The sequence below is a fragment of the Heterocephalus glaber genome, unplaced genomic scaffold, assembly GCF_053883595.1.
Source record: "Heterocephalus glaber isolate CG9 unplaced genomic scaffold, H.glaber_assembly_v1.0 deba00000347, whole genome shotgun sequence".
NCBI classification, from domain to species: domain Eukaryota; kingdom Metazoa; phylum Chordata; class Mammalia; order Rodentia; family Bathyergidae; genus Heterocephalus; species Heterocephalus glaber.
Window position 1 is genome coordinate 59,754,542 of NW_028258143.1, and position 21,980 is coordinate 59,776,521.

At 36.5% G+C, this 21,980-nt stretch overlaps 1 pseudogene; it reads left to right on the forward strand.

The window, feature by feature from the left end:
- The first annotated feature begins 17,613 nt into the window (after nucleotides 1–17,613).
- On the forward strand, nucleotides 17,614–19,000 carry LOC101707940 (nucleophosmin-like; annotated as a pseudogene).
- Nucleotides 19,001–21,980: the final 2,980 nt, after the last annotated feature.

Here is a 21,980-nt window from a genome sequence, read left to right on the forward strand (position 1 = left end):
CTCTTTCCTGCAAAGTACGGTGCCTCAGTTAGCAAATCCAAAGGCTGAGAGCTGCAAATATCTGAATGCTTGTTCATAGCTGTAGACTGTGATTAGCTACCAGGAAGGAGAGTAAGTTTCTCTCCATGGGGAGCTCTCATTGTGGTTCTCCACATGGGCTGGGATGGATTTGCATGGTGTTTGGCTCCTTTCCAAGGATGGCCAAGACAAAGAGAGAAAGAGGAGGTATAGACCTCACCTCTTGATCAAACTGTTGATGTCACATTGTAATAAGAACATGTAGAATGGCATAACTATTCGTACAGCTATCTCCAGAAAATACTTTCTGCTACAGAAGAAATGCATACGCACTTGGCATTTCTGTAGCCCATTTCAAAGATTGTTAAATGTGTGCCCTAAATTGTAGTTTTCCAGACATAAAATGATAAAAATCAAGGTGCTACCTTTGACCAATTTTTTACCTTAAGCCTGACATTTTAACAACATATCTATAGTTGTTCTAAATACAACAAAATGGTAATATTTTATTTTAGGTTGTAGCCAAAATTGTACAGAAAGGAAAAGAATTCTTGTCCCTTTTGAATCATGGTGAGTTAGACAAAAGTTATATTGCCTCTTTTCCCCAGGATGATTCTATTTCCAATATTTATTTTCCCAAGAATATATTTCCTTCTACAGAACATTTTGGATTATTAAATAAAACAAAAGAGCTGAGATATTTTTTGCTCTTTGGCACTTTGGCACAGTTTAACATCATTCTTCTTAACCCAAATAGTACTTTCTGAGTTTAAATTAAAATGTCAAAGACTTCATCCATATTCTTTCTGATATCTGCTCGAGGACCAGAGTGAAGAGAACTACTCACAGGGTCCCAAAGTCAGATTCTGATCCAGTTAAAGAGCCAGCCAAATTTGTGCTCCAGAAATAGCCTCTTAGTCCATTGCTTTAAAAAAAAATCACAACCTTTCTATAAATTTTCAGCCCTTATTTGAAGACTGAAATATCTTGGAAATTTTTATTCCAGAATTAGAATTACTGTGGTAAATGTTGAAGCCTTTGGGTGAAGGTGGCTTAAATGTATAGAAGAATTGAAGTAATACTTATAAAACTCTTTCTTCAAAGCACATAGGGATTGGAGGAGTTGTTAGCAGAGTCACACACACAGGGATGAAAGACAACCAGCTAATGTCAAGCATCAGCTGTTCTTCTCTTAACCAGATGCATTATCCACATGGTCCTAATTTAGACATAAATGAGAATTACAAAACTACATGGAAATGTGAGAAGTGTTGAGCAATGTGGAGCAGTGGAAGAACATGACAGGGTTACACAATTTCAAGCACAGAAATTACTCTAGAGGATGACAAAAGAATGTCAGGCAGAACAGCTAAACTTGTATGTAGAATTCACGTTTAGGGTAAACCCTTGGCGTGGGAGACAGAGGCGCCTAGGAACCAGATCCTTTAGTGGCAGCCATTAACAGTTATGAGATGGTTTTGTGGAAAAAGCCAAGAGCTTCAAGCATTTTTCAGGCACAGTCTTGGATACAGAGAAGAATATTGGCAGCAAGAGTCACCTTTGAATACCAAAGGATGATAACATCACTGCATTTCTGAAATTCTGTGTAAGTTTCTATGATGTAAGAAACTGTGGTGATTCGACATGATTTGTGACATTTTGCCATGAAATTTATTACATGATTCTCAGGACAGTTATTTTCTTGTTTAGTTAAAAGCTTCTTGCTTAGCTAAAATCTCTCTATGTTCTGAAAAACTGGACACCCACAAATATCTTGGTACTTTTTAAAGAATAACTCCTATGTTTACAGTTTAAAGAACATGATCAAAGAAATGAAGTAACTGTGTAGATATAAAAGGATGCCCAAACTAACATAAAGAAGGAAATAAAAAGATAATGTATTCAAAAGTGCTTTTTTTTCCCCAACTGTAAAGCACTGAATAAATACAAAGGCAGTGATAGGTGTGAGAGTTAGGATGGAACGTTAACTTGATTGGCTTTGACTTCTGCCCAGGCGGAGAGGTGGAGCACAGCTCTGGGTGTCTCTGGTGGGTTATGAGGTGTGGCTATGAGGTCTACATCTGGTCCCAGGCCCCTGCCTCTCTGGTACTGTCCCCTTGCTTTCTGTCCACCGTGAACATCCTTGCCCCCCACACCCTCCCACAGTGATGTTTCTGCCTTGAAGCCAGTTGATCATGGGTTGAATGGCTTGAATTCCTCAGAGCCATGAGCCAAGTACTGTGCCTCAGTGCTGGGAAAGATGACTAATGCAGTTGGTGTAAGTAATATTGTCATTTGCTGGACAGGTTGGTTATGGCAGATTAGTGTTGTGAGGAAAAACATTCTAGATTATTCACAAGAAGTCTTTTTTTTTTTTTTTTTGACTTCTAGAAGTCAGTTATTTAACTGACTTCTAATCCTTTCCTGCAAAGGAAGTGCATGCATTTTAAAAGGAATAGACAAGTACTAAAGTATTTATTTTCCACTTAACCCTCCGTGTTAATTCTGATTCATTATTTTCCCACAGTTCTTTTAATATAGACCTTAATGGAGTTTGCTCCTAATCAGCCCTTCACAGAGCAAATAAAGAGCGTTACAGGGTACGTATATGTCAGAAAACAGTTTTTTTTGTCTCACAGCAGTGGGTAAATAGATAGCAGATTTGTAATTACAAATCAGAAAACATAATAATCATTAAATGTAGCATATCAAGGCAATTATGTAACAGGACTAATTACTGTTCAGGTATTTCATAATCTTATCAAATAATTGAGGTTTCAAATGATTTCTCTCTTGAGTATAGTTGTTTAGTAACCAAACTAAATTAAAGAGTAAAAAAAAATGTTTTTGGGGTTTTTTTTTTTGGTACTGGGAATTGAACTCAAGATCTTGTGCTTGTGAAGCAGGTGGCAGAACCACTGAGCTAAATCCCCGGCCCCCTAAAAATGCATTTTTAAAATCTTTAAAACAGAAGTTCAGCTCTTAAGATGCATTGTTCTGTTCCCCATCACCTGAACTGCTCCTCTTCTAACCAACTAGAGGAGCAGATGGTAATGTAGAAGGAGCCCCAAATTTGGGAGCAGAATAGCCTGAATTTTGAGCTCTAACCTTTCAGATCTGCAACTGTGTAGCTACAAGAATTGGGGTGGACTGCAGATATTTCCTAAGCCTCATTTTCCTCATCGAGAAATAAGAAAAATCTGTTCTTTATGCTTTATGAGATTTTGGAGAGGATCGAGTTAAGTGTGAGAATGAGAACAGATTTTATAAGAGAAACCCAGGGCTCTAACCCTTGGGACACCTGAGGAGCCTAAGCCAGATTTGCAAACTCCACTGGATCCTGTTGTATGTACCCAACTATTCCTCACTGTGCAAAATGTCCTACCTCTGTTGCAATGAATTGGAGAAGAAATATAAGTCATCCTTATTCAATAAATTTATATGGAGTGAAATTTATATCCAGAGAAAATAGGGCTCACATGATGACTTGTAGAAAAAATGTGAAGGTTGCTATAAATATATGAGATTTGATATATATTTCAGGAAATATATATGAGAAATAGGTGAGCTTAAGTTTAGTGTGGCACCTTATCGTCTTTATGCCTACTTTCTAGCTCTTAATAGGCTTCCCTGATTTCATTTAGGTCTTAGAGCCAAGGACTGTGTGTCATAGCCTCACCTGGTCTAAATTATTTTATCATATAAAATGTATGTTCTCATTTTCAAATAAGTAAAGTGCTGAGAAAATAGTGTTGACCATATTGCATATAGCAGAAGAGTTGATGCTAAGAGCCAGCATAATTTAAGCAAATGGTTATGTTTATATAGAAGCAAAACTAATGCTTTCTGACAGTTGCACTGGCCTTTATTTTAACCTCTATTTTCCCAGTTACAAATAGAAAGTAGACTATCTAAGCTGCCCTGGAGGGGTGCTAAAGATGTATTATGAGTTTCAGTTCTTAGGAGTGATTTAACTCAAGTTCACGGGTTCATTTTGCTGCTATCCATATATAATGTCATACATGTGGAAACCTTTAAATTTTCACTTAAAATAATCAAAAGATAAGTATTTAAAATATCCTAGGATATTTTAGACTTAGAATGTAACATAAGATTTAGAAATTTCATCACATTAAAGTTTAAGCAATGAGGTGTCCTGGAAACAGCAATAATGACAGTAGATATCCACATAAAAGATGCCTGTGCCTTGTTTCCTTCCTTTTTCCTGCTGATCCTGTGACTTGAACTATGTAACTTCTCTGGTCCTTATTTGACTCTGATGATAAAAGAGAGTTTATAAATGCAGCAACTGAATCAAATGATTCTTGTCAGCCTGAAGATATATGATTAAAATATTGTAATAATGATTTTAACCAATGGCTCAGGGGCTACTTAGGGTAAAAATCAACATCTTCCAAATGCTTAATATCCTTCCATCAGAGAGCACTGAAATATCATCCTGAGGTTATATTCTTCTGTGTGAGGTTAATTGATTTAATGAGAATTTATTAACTTATCTACAATGTGTTGAGTATTCTCTGAGAGCAGAGGTAGGGAAAAGAAAGGAATATAACGATGAATAAGCCATGGTGTCTGCTCCAGGGGATGTTTTCAATTTAGAGGGCAAGTAGACACTAACAAATAATTATAGAAGAGTGTGGAAATTATGGTAATGGTCATTTGCACAGGGAACTATGAGAGCTGAGTGGGATATAAAAAGCTGTGGCATAGGTTGCACCTGCATAATAATTTTTTAGGCAATTGATAATGCAGTGTGGTAAAATGGATGGGCCACTCATCAGGATAACCAGGTTCTGCTTTTATCAATTTTATTTTCTGCCAATACTACCTACTTAGATATAACCTGCAACAAATCACTTCAATCTTTCCACCTGGACAATTATGGCATTGGTACTAGGCAGTTTCAAATTCTATGACTCTCTAGCAGACATGTTGTTTTAGTCCATTTGTGCTGCTATAACAAAATACCAGAGACTGTTAATTTACAAAGAGCAGAAATTTGTTTTCTAAGTATTCTGAAGGCTGGGAAGCCTAAGATCAAGGGGCCAGTACATTGGGTTTTCTGGTGAGGATAGCCCGCTATTTCTAAGAGGGCAACTAGCTGCAGCCTCTTCTGGAGAGGAGGGAGCAGTGACTTCACATAGCAAAAGGGACATCTCCTTTAAGCTCTGATATAAAGGCCTCTAATTCTATGTAAGAGGTGTCAAGCCCTTAGGACTCAATCACCTTTAAAGCCCAACTTTTAATATGATCACACAGGCCATTAGGTTTTAACACATGAATTTTGGAAGAGACATATTTAAACCCTATCACATGCCAATTGTCTTATGATAATCACTTGTCTTGCTTTCTGGATAAAATGAAAAATCAATTTTACTTGGGATTGTAATACTCTGATGAAAACTTGATTTGCAGGCACCTTTTCCCCCTAGGTGTGGCTCATGACACATTCCAGCCAATAGAAGCAAAACAGAGCTGTCTGCTTTCTGGATATAAGCACTACATTTCCTTCTTTTCATTTCCTTCTTCCTGCCTAGAACACAGTAACAAAATGGATATAAATGCTACAACTACCATGCAAGAGTAGGAAACAATAAAAAGCTGGAATCCTTAAGGTAATCCTTTAAGCACGCTGGCCCTAAAATACCTGCTTCTGGACTTGTTACCTGAGAAATTTTATAATCTGGTTTCTATTATAAGCAGCTAAACTCAATCTTAACTGATATAGATCCATAACTTTAGCATTAAAAGAGAGCTCTGAATTTAGAGACTGGACTAAACTATAGTTCAACATGACATAGTTCTCTATATTAATATCTGAGTGTATGTATGTATATATGTATGAGCATGTGAAGATACACACGTGTTTCCATCCAATCTGATACTTAGGTCCGACAACTAGGAGGAAGCTGTGACACTCCACTCCTACAAATGATATAGCCAGAATTTGCTTATATTCTTCTTACCTAGATATTTCTTATCTAATTTCTTCATGCTTCAGTTATCTTGTGAGATGGATAGAATAAAAATATCTCTATCATAGGATTATTTTGAAGATTAAATTAGTTAACACTTATAAAGGTCTAGAACAATGACTGACATATGATGTCTTAGTTGTTTTATGCTGCTAAAATGGAATATCCAGGTCTGGGTAATTTATAGTAAACAGAAATGCATTAGTTCATGGTTCCAGAGGCCGGTAAGTCTAATATCAAAGTGCTGACATTTGGTGAGGGATTTCTTGCTTCAAAGCATGACTGGAGACAGCTCATGGCAAAAGTGCAAAAGAGTGACATAGAGAGAGAGACAACTCAGCAAACCCATTCCTGAGATAACACATATGACTGTTCATGAGGATACACCCCACATGGCCTAATATTCTCAATATGGTCACAGTAGTAATTAAATTCCAACATGAGTTTTAGAAGACAAAAAGCAGTCAAGCCATCGCCTTTTGGTTGTAGCTCTCCAAAATTCAACTGTTTCTCACAAAATTCATTCTATTCTCATCATCCCAAAAGTCTTAACTCAGTCCAAAATTGACTCAAGGTTCCAAAGTCCAGAGCCTCATGTAAATGAGATATGGGTAAGATTCACAGTGTGATTCATCCTGAGACAAATTCCCCTTTGGCTGTGAGCCTATGAGAGCAAGCAAGTTACATACTTTTAAAAGACAGAGATATGTACAAGGATAGAATAAACATTTCCATTCTGAAAGGGAGAGATAGGCCAGAAGAAAAAGCTAACTAGTTCCTAGTACATTGGAAACCCAACTGGTTAAAAATATTAAATCTTAGGGCCAGGGATTTAGCTCAGTGGTTCCACCACCTGCCTTGCAAGCACAAGGTCCTGAGTTTGATCCCTGGTACCAAAACAAACAAACAAAATATTAAATCTTAAACTTCCACAGTAATCTTCCTTGCCTCTATGTTCTGTCTTCTGGGCACCATAGGGTGGGAATTAGGCCTGTGAGACTCAGAGACATTCTGCCCACATCTTTGCAGGCCTCAGCCTATGCTTCAGCATTAACAGGTTGCAAGCTTCTACCTTTACTGCATGCTAGTTGTTCTGTACTCCTGAAACTAGGGTCAGTCCTACCCCTACAGCCTCATTAGACATCACCAAGTACTCTTCTTGACTTTGAATGATTGATAGTGAACATTACTATAACAGAACTTTGAACTTCTATATCTGCTTCCTCACTCATTGAAAAAAAATGCTTCAGTTGGAAGTGGATGATGTCTAATCTCTTACCATTCTAAGAATATCTGAGACTACGATTCTGTGAAGTTGTTTGCTGAAATATGAATAGGAAGACATGGCACTAGAATATGGTAACACTTGACCCCTAGGCTAAGGAATGTGACACAATTTGATAGTAAGTGGAGAAGCAATACAAAATTGACACAGTAAGAATTTGCTTTAAGAGGGAAGTATAACTGGGAAGCATTTTGTGGGATGGTTTGGATTGAGGTTTTCCACAGAGATATATCATTCATTCAAGGATAGGAAGTGGTGATTAATAGTGTGCTTAAGAGAAAGAGGACCTCTAGCCCTCTTGGAAATGATGCAATAATATAGCTCATGGCATAGCATGTGGCTGAAACAGAAAATGCCTCTAGATATGGGCTTGTTTCAATTTTTTTAAAAACCAGTGTGGGTGTATATGTTTATTAATAGAAAGATTAGTGTCATTAAATAACTTTCATGCCAGGAACTCAATTAGAAGTCGATGTGGAGCCATGAGGCTTAAACATGAGACTACCCTATTTATACCTTCACACAGGACGAGGCATGGAAGAGGAAGCACCTTCCATGGTAGGTCAGAAATTGAAACTGGAACCCCCATGACATGGCAGTGATCCACTTACCCTGCTGGAGAGAGAGGTCCCAGGTCACCGGGAGCCATGCTCCATCCAGGCTGCGCCACGCACACCAGCAGGGACCAGCCAGAGGTGAGGACCATTCACTACTGGCCACGACCACAGTGGTAATCTGCTTATACATGCGGGTGCCTGCAAGATCCCCTCCCCTTTAGCCTCCTGGACACAGGGGACACCAGAACACTGTACTTGGTAAGTTGGAGGGATCATCACCTCCCATTGGAACCTGGACTACCTTCAGGGGAAGGGCAGCTGGAACCTGCAGTACAACATTGCAGAGTTCAACCCTACAGGAGGACAGGGAGCTCAACTTGGGACTTGCAGCCAGAGATATGCCTGAATCCCATGGGTCTGTGACTGGCTTACTGAGATTCACTGACTTATATCTGCACACTGCTGCCCATGTTGTCTATTGTGAAAGCAGAGACATACCCTGAAGGAGGCCCATCATTTTCATTTTTATGTTTTATTTCCAAAATTAGTATTATTGGTCTTTTCTCTTATTTTAAATTTTTTTCCTACTCTTTTCAAATTTTTATTTTTCTCTTCTTTTTTTCTTCCATTTCTCTTTCTTTTCTCTCTCTCTCACACTCACTCTGTTGCTGTCCCACATTGTCTTCATTTCCCTTTTTGTCCCTGTTCTGCCCCAAATTTGGATTTCTTCTTTATTTTTCTTTGATTCTCTTTTTCCTTCTCTCACCTGTGTCCTCTGGACTCACTGCTAACCTTCCCCTATACTTCTACCTATGTATCCCTCCCTCCCCAACTCCTTCTAACTCCCCATCCTGAAAGATAAAGTTGCTATTTTGAAGAGTTTATTCACTATAAATGTATGTTGGGTTGGTCCTTGATTTTGATTTAATTCACACAGTTAACGGTGATAGATTAATAACTTTCACAAATTGTCATTTTCTAAGAGGTATTCAATGCTATGGTGTTGCTGATTGTATCACTTGGGCTAAGGTGTTGTGATTGATCTAATCAGTGGTCGTTCCCGGTATAGTGAAAATGAGATAGACTCAGAGTCATTAGAAACTCAAAACCTAAAGACCAGCTATATCTGGAAGATAACTCTGAGAAGCAATAATTCCATAAGGGTTCTGATTACAAGCAACAAAGATACTTACAATAAGGAGTTTTGAACTATCAAACCAGGAATTAAACCAAGGACAGTACCAACAACAAAAAATGAGAAGACATTTAAGCAAGGCACAAACTCAGACTTCCACCCCACCAAGGGTAAATTCTTGGGGAAATGAGGTGGAAAAGTCTGATAATCAACCACCTGGACACCCTGAAATGATAGCACAGGAAGTAACAAAACGGATGAATGAGGCTCTAGAAAAATTCAAAGCAGAAATAATTTCCCAGATAACTACAGAGATTGTGAGCAGAGTGAAAGACATGATTAGAGACTCTAGAAGAGAAACAGATAAAAAAAATAGATGAGCTCAGAAACATGCTAGAAGCCATGAATGCCCAGCATAAGAAAGAAATGGAAACCATGAAACAGATTTAAACAAATATTCAGGAGATTCAAAACTCCATTGAAAGTATGCACAGCAGATTAAGGGAATCTGAAGATAGAATATCAGATATAGAAGACAGGATCATGTTTAAGGACCATGAAAACAGGAGATTTCTTAAAAGTAGTAAGGGACCATGAGAAATCAATCCAGCAGCTGCTAGATGATGCAAAGAAGAATAACATAAGACTGATAGGAGTGCACAAATAAAAAGGAGAAAGTACAATTGACATAAAAAACTGTTCACAGAAGTAATAGTAGAAAACTTCCCAGACAGAGGTAGAGAATTGGACATACAGATAAGTGAGGCATATAAAACTCCAACTAGCCACAATAAAAAAAAAATCTACACCTAGACATATAATAGTCAAGATCCCAGACACTCAACAGAAGAACAAAATCCTACAGGCAGTTAGAGAAAACAAACAAATCACTTACAAAGGAAAGCCCATCAAAATCACAGCAGATTTCTCAACACAAACCCTCAAGTCAAGGAGAGACTAGAGTGAAGTATTTCAAGGCCTAAAAGAAAATCACTTCCAACCTAGACTGTTGTATCCTGCAAAATTCTCTTTCAAAATTAATGGGGAAATTAAATACTTCCACGACAAAGAACAGCTGAGAAATTTCATGAACACCAAAGCAGCACTCCAAGAAATTCTAAACAATATCCTAGAAAAAGACAAAGAAGGTCACAACTCCATGAGGCCCAATAGAGGGAAGCCACCAGGCAAGGTAAGAATCTAAATGGAAAGGGGGAAAAAATAAGAAATGAAAGAGTCAACAAAAGCAAAGCATCATGACAAGGATGAGTCAATATCTATCAATTATGACAATCAATGTTAATGGCCTCAATTCACCAATCAAAAGAAATAGACTGACAGAATGGATTAAGAAGCAAAACCCAGCAATATGCTGTATACAAGAAACACACCTAACTCAAAAAGAAATTCATAAACTGAAAGTAAAAGCAAGGAAAAAAGTTCTCCATGAGACAGAAACCTAGAAAAAAGCAGGGGTAGCAATCTTATTTGTAGACAAAGTAGATTTCAAACCAAAACTAATTAAGAGAGACAAAGGTGGTCACTACATCCTTGTGAAGGGAACAATCCAAGAGGAAGAGATGACAATCATAAATATATATGCACCAAATACAAATGCTCCAACCATACAAAACAAATATTAATGGACATGAAAAACCAAATAAGTACTAACACAATTGTATTGGTGGACCCCACTATCACAAATAGATCATCTAGACAAAAAATTAACAATGAAATTCTAGAACTGAACCAAGCTATTGAACAAATGGATTTAATAGATGTTTAAAGAGTATTCCACCCCACAAAATCAGAATAGACATTCTTTTCAGCTGCACATGGGTCATTCTCAAAAAATAGACCACATACTAGCTCATAGGACACGTTTAAGTGCAAAGGAATTGCAGTTACCCTCTGTATATTATCAGACCATAGCATGATGACATTGGAGATCAATAGAAAAAGAAACCGGAAGAATTTCATAAACACATGGATGCTGAACAACACAATTCTGAATAAGCAATGGTTCCAGAGGAAATTAAAGAAGAAATCAGAAAGTTCCTACAATTAAATGACAATGCCAATACAACATATCGGAATCTATGGGACACAATGAAAGCAGTCTTACAAGGGAAATTCATAGCAGTGAATACTCATATTAGGGAAACAGGGTGAGCCCAATTGAACAACCAGATGCTGAATCTCAAGCTCCTAGAAAAAGAAGAGCATAACAAAGCCAAAGCTCATACAAGAGAGGAAATTATAAAGATCAGAGCAGGAATCAATGCAATGGAGACTAAGAGAGCGATACAAAAATATCAAAGAATCAGAGTTTGTTTTTTGAAAGAATAAATAAAATCGATAAACCCTTATCCAACCTTATCAAAAAAAGGAAAGAAAAGGCTCAAATTCATGCAATTAAGAACGAAAAAGGTCAAGTCACAATAGATCCAGCAGAAATCCAGAGGATCATAATACTTATTTTGAAAACCTGTACTGTAACAAAATGGAAAACACAGAAGAAATGTACAGTTTCCAGATGCATATGAATTGCCAACGTTAAATGAAGAAGATATAGAAATTCTAAACACCCCAATTGCAATGAGTGAAATTGAAAATGTAATAAAAGATTTACCAACAAAGAAAAGCCCAGGTCCTGATGGCTTCACTGCTGAATTCTACAAGGCATTTAAAGAAGAACTATTGCCATACTCTTTAAACTCATCAAGGAAATTAAAAGGGAAGCAAGTCTTCCAAATTCATTCCTGGAAGCAAGTGTTACTTTGATTCCAAAACCAGGGAAAGAACCAACCAAAAAAGAGAACTACAGGCCAGTCTCCCTAATGAACATAAGACGCAAAACTCCTCAACAAGATACTGGCAAAGAGAATACAGAGGGTCATCAAGAAGAGCGTACATCCTGACCAAGTCAGATTTATCCCAGGGATGCAAGGATGATTCTACATACGTAAATCAATAAATATAATACACTATATTAACAGAGTCAAGGACAAAAACCATATGATCATCTCAATAGATGCAGAAAAGGCATTTGACAAAATCCAACCCCATTCATGATAAAAACCCTACAGAAATTTGGAATAGAAGGACTTTATCTCAATCTGATTAAGGCTATCTATGAAAAACCAACAGCCAACATCATACTCAATGGTCAAAAACTGAAAACTTTCACGCTAAAATCAGAAACAAGACAAGGATGCCCACTATCACCATTCCTGTTCAATATTGTTCTGGAAACATTAGCCACAGCAATTAGACAAGAGAAAGAAATAAAAGGAATAAAGATAGGAAAGGAAGAAGTTAAACTGTCATTATTTGCTGATGATAGGATACTTTACATAGAAGATCCAAAAAACTCCACCAAAAGACTTCCAGACTTAATTGACAGATCCAGTGGAGTAGCTGGATACAAGGTCAACACTCAAAAATCAATAGCCTTATACACAAATAGCAGACTCACTGAGAGAGAAATTAGGGCAACAATTCCTTTTACAATAGCATCCAAAAACATGAAATATCTAGGAATCAATCTAACAAAGGAAGCAAAAGACCTCCACACTGAAAACTACAGCACCCTGAAAAAGGAGATAGAGGAGGATATAAGAAAATGGAAAGACATCCCTTGTTCCTGGGTAAGAAGAACCAATACAGGAAAAATGGCCATACTTCCAAAACTGCTGTATAGATTTAATGCAATACCAATTGAAATTCCAACAATAAACTTCACAGAACTAGAGAAAACAATACAAAAATTCATTTGGAACCAGAAGAAACCTAGAATAGCAAAAGAAATTCTAGGCAACAGAGACATGGCAGGGGGTATCACAATCCCCAACTTGAAACTATATTACAAAGCTACTGTGATAAAACAGCATGGTACTGGCAAACCCAAGGATCAGTGGAAGAGATTAGAAGATGCAGAAATAACTCCAGACATACTCAGCTACCTACTTCATCTTTGAGAAAGGAGCCAAGCACCCTCATTGGAGGAAAGATAGCCTAGTTAATAAATGGTGTTAGAAAAACTGGATTTCAACCTGCCAAAGATTAAAACTAGACCCATATGTATCAACATGCACTAAACTAAGATCCAAGTGGATTAAAGATCTAAATATTAAAACAGAAACACTAAACTTGCTGGAAGATAAGTTAGGTAGAACTCTTGAAGACCTTGGCATAGGAAAAGACTTTATGAACAAAACCTCAGTAGCATGGGAACTAGCACAAAGAATCAACAACTGGGATCCCATCTTTTTAAAAAGCTTCTGTACTGCAAGAGAAACCACTAACAGAGCTAACAGACAACCTACAATGTGGGAAAAATTTTTTAGCAGCTGTACCTTAGACAAAGGACTGCTAACTAGAATATATAAAGAACTTTTAAAAATCAGACCTCCCAAATTTAAGGACCCAATTCAAAAATGAGCATCTGAAATGAACAGACATTTCTCAGACAAAGAAGTAAAAGCAGCAAGTAAACATGAAAAAATGTTCAACATCACTGGTCATTTGAGAGATGCAGATGAAAACAACATTGAGATTTCACCTCACCCCAGAAAGAATGGCTGCTATCAAGAAATCAAACAATAACAAATGCTGGCAGGGTGTGGGGAGAAAGGAAACCTTCTCCACTGTTGGTGGGAGTGTGGTGGAACCACTGTGGAAATCAGTATGGAGATACCTCAAAAAACTAGGATTGGAAGTCCCATTTGACCCAGCTATTCCTCTACTGGGTATCTTCCCAAAAGAATTAAAACAATCATACCACAGCGATATATGTGCACCCATGTTTATAGCGGGCCAGTTTGTAATAGCTAAGGTTTGGAAACAGCCCAAGTGCCCATCAACTGGAAACTGGATAAAGAAGATGTGGGTTTTTTTATATATATAATGGAGTACTGCAACTTAGCCATAAAAATGAGAAACTAGGGACATTTATAGCTAAATGGATGCATATTGAGGCCATACTCTTAAGTGAAGTAAATAGGACACACATGTGTAAATACCGAATAGTTTCTCTACTGTGAGAAACTGAAAGTGTAAATAAGGATTAAAATGATTAAAATGAATAATTGATAATTTGAAATAGGAAGAAAAGGTCCAAAGGGGTAAGGGTGTTGGGAGGCGAAGGGGAAAGGGAAGAAGGGAAAGGAAAAATTATGAGAAAAGAAAAAAAAAATGGAAATGAAGTCTATGTAAATAGGGAAGGGTGGAGGGGGTGAAGGGCTCACAGGTAATGGGGGAAAAAATGAAAACCAAGATACATCATGTACCGGTACAAAAATTCAATGACAAATATAAACTTATTGTATACCTAAAATGTACCAATAAAAGAATTCAAGAAAAAAAAAGAAATTGAACCTGGAAACTGGCTCACTAACATGTACCCAAGCCATGTTACATGTCCCTGAGAAAACACCCTGCCTTTCTTGGCTACATTCACTTGGGCAGAATGCCCAGTTACAAACAACAGCAGCCCTGTGGAAGCAATCACTGTTCCCAGGCAGGGACAAGGGCTCTGCTCTGACAGAGCATGTTTTCCTTGATTATTCCCCTGAGGTGACAGTAACCAAGATGGATCCTTTCGTAAGAAACTATCCCTTCGGAGCAGGAAGCACTCAATGAAAGGATTCTGAAGAGATAGAATACAACCTCAGAATCATAATTTGAAGAAAAGCGACTTAATTATATACCTTCTGCTGATAAGTGGGACTTACTAATTCAATTAGAATGGAACGCTAATGATAATGATAAAAATCCATAGGAGCCTAAAGTAGGATTGAACAGCAGAGATATTAATGAGATGCTTATGAAATTTTTGGAGTGATGATTCACATGTGTGGAGTAAGAACTGCCAGATGCACTAAGAACTGCTGTATTTTATGTATTAGGGATATGAGTCTTGTCAATTATATCATTACATCCAATGTGCCTTTCCAAACACTGTACCATGTATTTAGTATTTTCCCACTGATCTGCCTGACAAAAGTCCATTTGTCTGTGAAAAATTGGCTCAGGTGTCATCTCTTTTAGGAGTCTTTTACAGATCCTACAGAGAGAATTTACAGAGAGAAAGAAGTCCTCCTTCTTCTTTATTCTTATAAATAATGTAAACTTTTCTATTGATATCTTTGCCATGGTCTATTTTATTTGTTTCTTCTGCTTGACTGGGTTTCTTAGCTGTGCTCATGCCAGAATTTTTATTGCCTCTCGTAATGCCCATAGAAGGTATTTGATGAGTTTTTTGCTTGATGAACTGCTAAAGATTCAACAAAAATGTACTGATCATTAGTTAGACAGCAGGCACACTACCAGCCCTGTAAGAATACTAGTGATCAAAAGAGTTATGATTTCTTCCTCAATAGAACTGATAGTCTATCAGATTGTTCAACAAGTAAAATGGCTCTTACAAGCTGTTACCTAGGCATATATATAGTCTGTTTCTGTGGAAGCAGAGAGGAGGAAGGTGTCCTCTGAGGGTAAATATCTTGTACATTTCCATGTTAAAAGTAATGATACAAACAGAAAGCAATGTTAAAGGGGAACAATGGCTATGACCATGAACTCTGGATATTATGCTTTATGTTTTTGAGTATTTAGCCTTTCAGTCATATTAATATTGAAAACTCCTTTGGGTTTGAGTTTATGCAAATGTCTCCTGTCCCTTACAATATAAACTGAGTGAATGGGTCTTGGGCTGTGGAGAGTTGAGAGAATTACAGTGTGATGATTCATCATAGGAACTCAAGATATACCTTATTTTTGTTGTTCTGACATGGTTATATAGAAAAATATTAAACATAGTTTACAGATTATTTTGTAGGAAAAGGAGTGCATTTTTAAATAAAGCACATCAGTAACATAGTACACCTCACTGGTAATAAAACATGGCAGCCAGGAGATATCTAACTTAGCCTTTCCTTCCAAGAAACTACTAAATTGCTGCATCTTACAACACCTGAGTTTCTTATCTCCTAAAACAGTTTAGCAAAAACAATTGATATAAGCTGTAGAATAGAGAAATATTTCTTTTTGATCCCATCAATAATTATACATCCATTTGAAATGAAGTATGTGTAATAATAAGGGGAATATGTGAGTGTGGATGCATGTACACAAGTATGTATATATGTGTACCTCATATATTTCAGCACTATTTGTTATAGATGCACACAGATTATGACTGCAAAATTTTTAGTCAAGATTACATCTAAGAACACCTCTTGAGACCAGGAATGAACATCTTAGTTATTATTTTTAATTTAGTATGCTTGGTATATTTATAGATTTTAACTTGATATAGTTTATGAGTTTCAGACGGACATGAAGCTGTGAAATGCTACTCATGATTAGTGGAGTCCATGATGCAGGTTTTTCAGAGAGAAAAACAATAGACCCTGATGTACCCTGTGATTTCAGGGTAAGTTCTCCAGATTGCTAAGGCCAAATTTTAGTCATGATTATTACTATTGCTAAATCTTGTTTTTTCCTCATGTTTGTAATATACAAAGAATATTCCAAAATTAGATAATGAGTTATTTTATAAAGATGGAAGAAGGAATGTTTAATCAATATAACATGCTAGTATTTTTATTTTATATAATGTAATGTAAAACAGTGAAATAATTAACAAGAAAAATCCTGAAAAGTTAAGGAATTTCAATTTCTCAAAATCATCTTCTGTTTGTTATTTGTCTTGCTTCAAAGTACATTTTCACAGGTGTGTTGAATGGATCTAATTGCTTTGTATATTACAAAAGGAAGCATCCGATATGAATGAATGAGTTCCTGTTAATAAGGTGAATGTAGAGTAACAAGCTACACATAACTAGATTCCATAAATAACTATTTCATCTTCTTCTCTTGTATTTTATTTTCTCTATAATGACATATTGATCAAATGTAAATAAAGTAACAGAGTACCTGATGGTATTATGTTATTTGGAAAATATTAAGTTCTTTGCAATGACAGAGACCAGTGAAGTAGTTGAATTGTCACCATAAAGAAATGTGGCTAATTTTTAAAAAATTAAACCACTTAGCCTAATGAAAAACCCTCATATCACAGTACTTTATTAGTATGGTTTCCATTGCTCAATTTTGAAATTCACATTTTAAAACTCTCTTCAAAGCTATTTATTTTCTAATAGTGTTTTGTTTTACTTATTTGAATTAGTGACATAAGCTCCTTTAGTAGATCATAGAATCTCTTTAAAAGTCAGCATACTAACAAGGTACAGAAGGCCTGAAACTGTCTAATACTACATTAGAGTAAGGCAACTCTGCAGAGCACTGAATTTATAGGACTGATCCCTCTATACTTCTTTTTCAAGTACCTGTGTATCCAATGTGTAGAGGACCATTCGGGGTTTTATGAACTCCTGAAAGTCATTTAAGGCCAAAGTTCATGACATGTGAGACAAATATGCTTAAGTATATCAATCTCAATTAAGAAAGGAAAAGAAAAAAGAAACCCTGTTAATAAATGAGTTATATTATATGTCCCATGAATTTCCAAGAAGGAGTTTAAAAAGCACATTAGGCTCTTGACTTTTAATCGTGGTCATATGAGAATCTTCAGATAAATAGGAGGTGGAGGTAACATACTTTACAATCACAGCCATTATTACAGTTTAATTTGTATTTCAAAGTGAAGCATCTCCATTATTCCAATAATTAAATCAAGAGAAGAGAGTTTGTTAATTATTCTTGGTTCCCTGGCGTGATTTTGACCTGGGCGTCTGTTCTCTGGGGGCAGTAGCTGTTTATTTCTGGCCACGTTCTCTCCCACCTAAGTGTGTGCCACCACTCCATGGAAGATTCGATGGATATTGACATGAGACCCCTGAGGCCCCACAACTATCTTTTCAGTTGTGAACTAAAGGCTGACAAAGATTACCACTTTAAGGTGGATAATGATGAAAATGAGCACCAGTTGTCATTAAGAACGGTCAGTTTAGGGGCTAGTGCAAAGAATGAACTGCACATCTTGGAAGCAGAGGCAATGAATTGCGAAGGCAGTCCAATTAAAGTAACACTAGCAGCTTTGAAAATGTCTGTACAGTCAACGGTTCTCCTTGGAGGCTTTGAAATTACACCACCTGTTGTCTTAAGGTTGAAGCGTAGTTCAGGGCCTGTGCATATTAATGGACAGCTCCTAGTGGCTGTGGAGGAAAATGTAGAATCAGATGAGGAGGAGGAAGAGGATGTACAACTCTTAAGTATATCTGGAAAGTGATCTGCCCCTGGAAGTGGTAGCAAGTTTCCATAGAAAAAAGTAAAACTAGCTGCTGATGAAGATGATGATGATGATGATGACTTTGGTGATGAGGAAGCTGAAGAGAAAGCACCAGTGAAAAAATCAATATGAGATACTCCAGCCAAAATTGCACAGAAATCAAACCAGAATGGAAAAGACTCAAAACCATCAACACCAAGATCAAAAGGTCAAGAATCCTTCAAAAAACAAGAAAAGACTCCTAAAACACTCAAAGGGCCTAGTTTTGTAGAAGATAGTAAAGCAAAAATGCAAGTAAGTATAGAAAAGGGTGGTTCTCTTCCCAAAGTGGAAGCCAAGGTCATCAATTATGTGAAGCATTGCTTCTGGATGATTGACCAAGAGGCTATTGAAGATCGCTGGCAGTGGAAGAAGTCTCTTTAAGAAAATAATTTAAACGTTTTGTTAAAATTTTCTGTCTTATTCCATTTCTGTAACAGTTGATATCTAGCTATCCTTTTTATAATGCAAAGTGAGAACTTTCCCTAATGTGTTTGATAAATGTTGTCCAGGCTCCATTGCCAAGAATGTGTTGTCCAAAATACCTGTTTAGCTTTTAAAGATGGAACTCCACCCTTTGCTTGGTTTTAAGTATGTATGGAATGTTATGATAGGACATAGTAGTAGTGGTGGTCAGACATGGAGATGGTGGGGAGACAAAACTACACATGTGAAATAAACTCAGTATTTTAATAAAGAAAAAAATTATTCTTGGTAAATATAAATATTCAGGACATCAAGTAAGAAATCACATCTAGCATCTTTATATTTGATTGAGAGTATAACATGTTTATTGTTGACAATATGTATTGGGCATGTAAAGGAAATGTGTCCTGCTTGTATATTATATACCAAAAGCATAATAAATTAGTAATATTTTAGGTTGAGCATATACCTTATCTAAAAATAAAATAATTTCCACTTCTACTCAGGATATAGAAAGTTTCAAGTCAGCATCAATTCCATCTTAAAAACAAAAGGCGGGATAACCTGCAAAAATCACGATTTTAGAAACCCTAGCAGAGATTTGAGATTGTAAAGAAAACTAGCAGACTAAAACTCAGAAAGTGATGATTGAATCCTCCTTGGCAGGGAAATGGGAAGAGGAGGGAAAAGCTCCCATAAATGAGAGAACGAAGATAAGAGATGACCTTGTGATGAATTTGTGAATGCAGAATGTGAGCAGCCATGATCCTTTGAAAATTATGGAATCTTGGAGAAAAAGAGACCCTGTCAACAACTCTTTTCCAAGGGTCTTCAAGAAGTTCTCATGAAAAAAAACAAGTCAGAGTAGAGAACCAAGAGAAAACCATTCTGATATGTAGAAGAGAGGCAGGAGATTAAGACGTGGCAAAGTGACTGGGTAAGTGGGTGTGACCTGTCAATCATGGAGATCTAGGAGACATATGGAAGCCCTGAACCTGGAACCAATTAGTGCTAGCCTCAATTCTCATGAGGATTCTAGCAGGTTTTTGATGGGACAGCCTAGATCTGACATCAGCCTGAGGACTGGGGACACAAAAGACCACTATCATTAAGCTCTTGACCACTGTGAGCTTCCTCAATGGCCCACTCTCACTCCGTAGAGCATATTCCTTTCCCTACATTTAATGGGCCTGCACTCAGCAGGGCATATTTCTTTTCCTACCTTTAATAATTTTAATAAATGTAAAATCTCACTACTTTTTTCACTTGTCTTAACCAACTCTTTATTCAGTACAACAAGAACCTACAAAGTATCTCTAGAAGTACAAACTCTTTAATAAAAACATCAGGCTTGCTGATATCTGAAGAAAAATTTCAAGAAACCCAGTAGGTACTCCAAACCTTCTTCTGAGTGACTCTTTATCTGGAGTGGAGCAGGAGAGAAACCCTCTGACATGCAGAAGAACACGGCTACTAATGGCTGAGAAGAAGGCAAGAAATCTGAGACAAATGCTCCAGGCTCTCAGACCCCACACTCTGCTGAATTTTCTTTCTGCCAGCACATTATTTGAAGCCCACTGTGAGCTGAGCCAACAACAAAAATGCAGGCATATGATGTTTAACAGACTGGACTGACTGTAGTGGCCAGAAAGAAGGAGACATGTACACTTCTGTTGGCTTAAACAAAATTCAGTCTCCACTGTTCTTCAGTCTACCATGTCTGACAAGCAATTAAAACTTCTAAGGCACATATAAAAGTGAGAAAATGTGACCTATCATTAAGATGAAATAGCTAAGAGACTCAGAAGGAGAGATAACACATGTTGAAATTATTAACATTTTAAAAATAACTATGATAAATATATAAAAATTTCTAGGGAAAAATTTTAATAATTTGCCTGAATATATGAGAATTTTTGACAGAAAAATAGAAATCTTATTTTTTAAAAGCCAAAAGAAAAGGCCATGTGTGAAAGACACAATGTCAAAGGGTAATCTTTTGATTTCCTTATTTGCACACTGAACCCAGCACAATAAAATTTTTGTAAACATAAATAAAAAGATAAAAAAATTTTAAAACAAGTATTATAAGATTTGTGAGTCATCAAGCCAGTTGATATAAATGGAATTGGAGATACAGGAACAGAGAGACATGAAAAGAAACACTTGAAGAAATAATCATCAAGAATTTTCTAAAACTACTTTAAAGGATTAAGCCAGAAATGTCAATACTAAGCATATCTTGCACAATAAAAAATATTAAAACCATGCCCTGATGAATCATACTCATGCTTCTAAAAATAGAGATAAAATATTAAAATAAATCTGAAAAGAAAAAGTCATCAGAAAGAAGTCACTTTATATGCAAGATAACAGTGATGAAACCGATATCTGGTTTCTTATCAAATACAGTGATAATAGAAGATTATCTCTAAAGTGTTGACATTAACAATAACAACAGGTACAATACCAACAAAAGCAACTTGGATTAGAATTCTACATCTAGTTAAAAGATACTTTCAGAGGAAAGCGAAATTATGTTTTCAAACAACCAAATGCTAAAAGATTTAGCTGTACAAGGTGCTAAAAGTAATTTGTTTTGAAAGATGGACCAAAACACATACCTGACAGAACCTGGATTTACATGAAGTAAGGAGAAATGATAGACTGGTAATTAAGTCATAAATACAGGGACTGGGACTGGGGGTTTAGCTCAGTGGTTCCACTGCCTGCCTCGCAAGCACAAGGTCCTGAGTTCAACCCCAAGTACCAAAAAAAAAAAAAATCTGTGAGAAATAGAGAGACAGCTATAGTATACACAAAATTAAATAAATTATTAAACACAAACAGAACACAGGGAGAAGAGGGGTACCTGGAAGAGTATACTGCAACATGTTGCTCACAATTTTCTTAAACTAGTAGGTGTTTTTTAGGTATACTACGAATTAACTACTCAGGATGCAATCTCTATAGCCTTTAACTTTTTAAGAAAACTTAAACAAAAAGGCAAATAACTAAGAAATTAACAGAAAAGATAAAATGAGTATATTTTTTAAATGCTCAATTTGCTTACAAAATAGAAAGTATAGAAAGAATGCTGGAGATGAACAGATACAAAAAAGCAAGATGACACATCTAAACTAAAATATATCAGCAGTCACAGTAATTTTCTATATACAAAGCTTCCCAATGGTAAGTCAGAGACTGTTAGTCTGAATGTAAAAATAAGAACCAATTGTATTTACAAAGAATGCATTTTAAATATAAA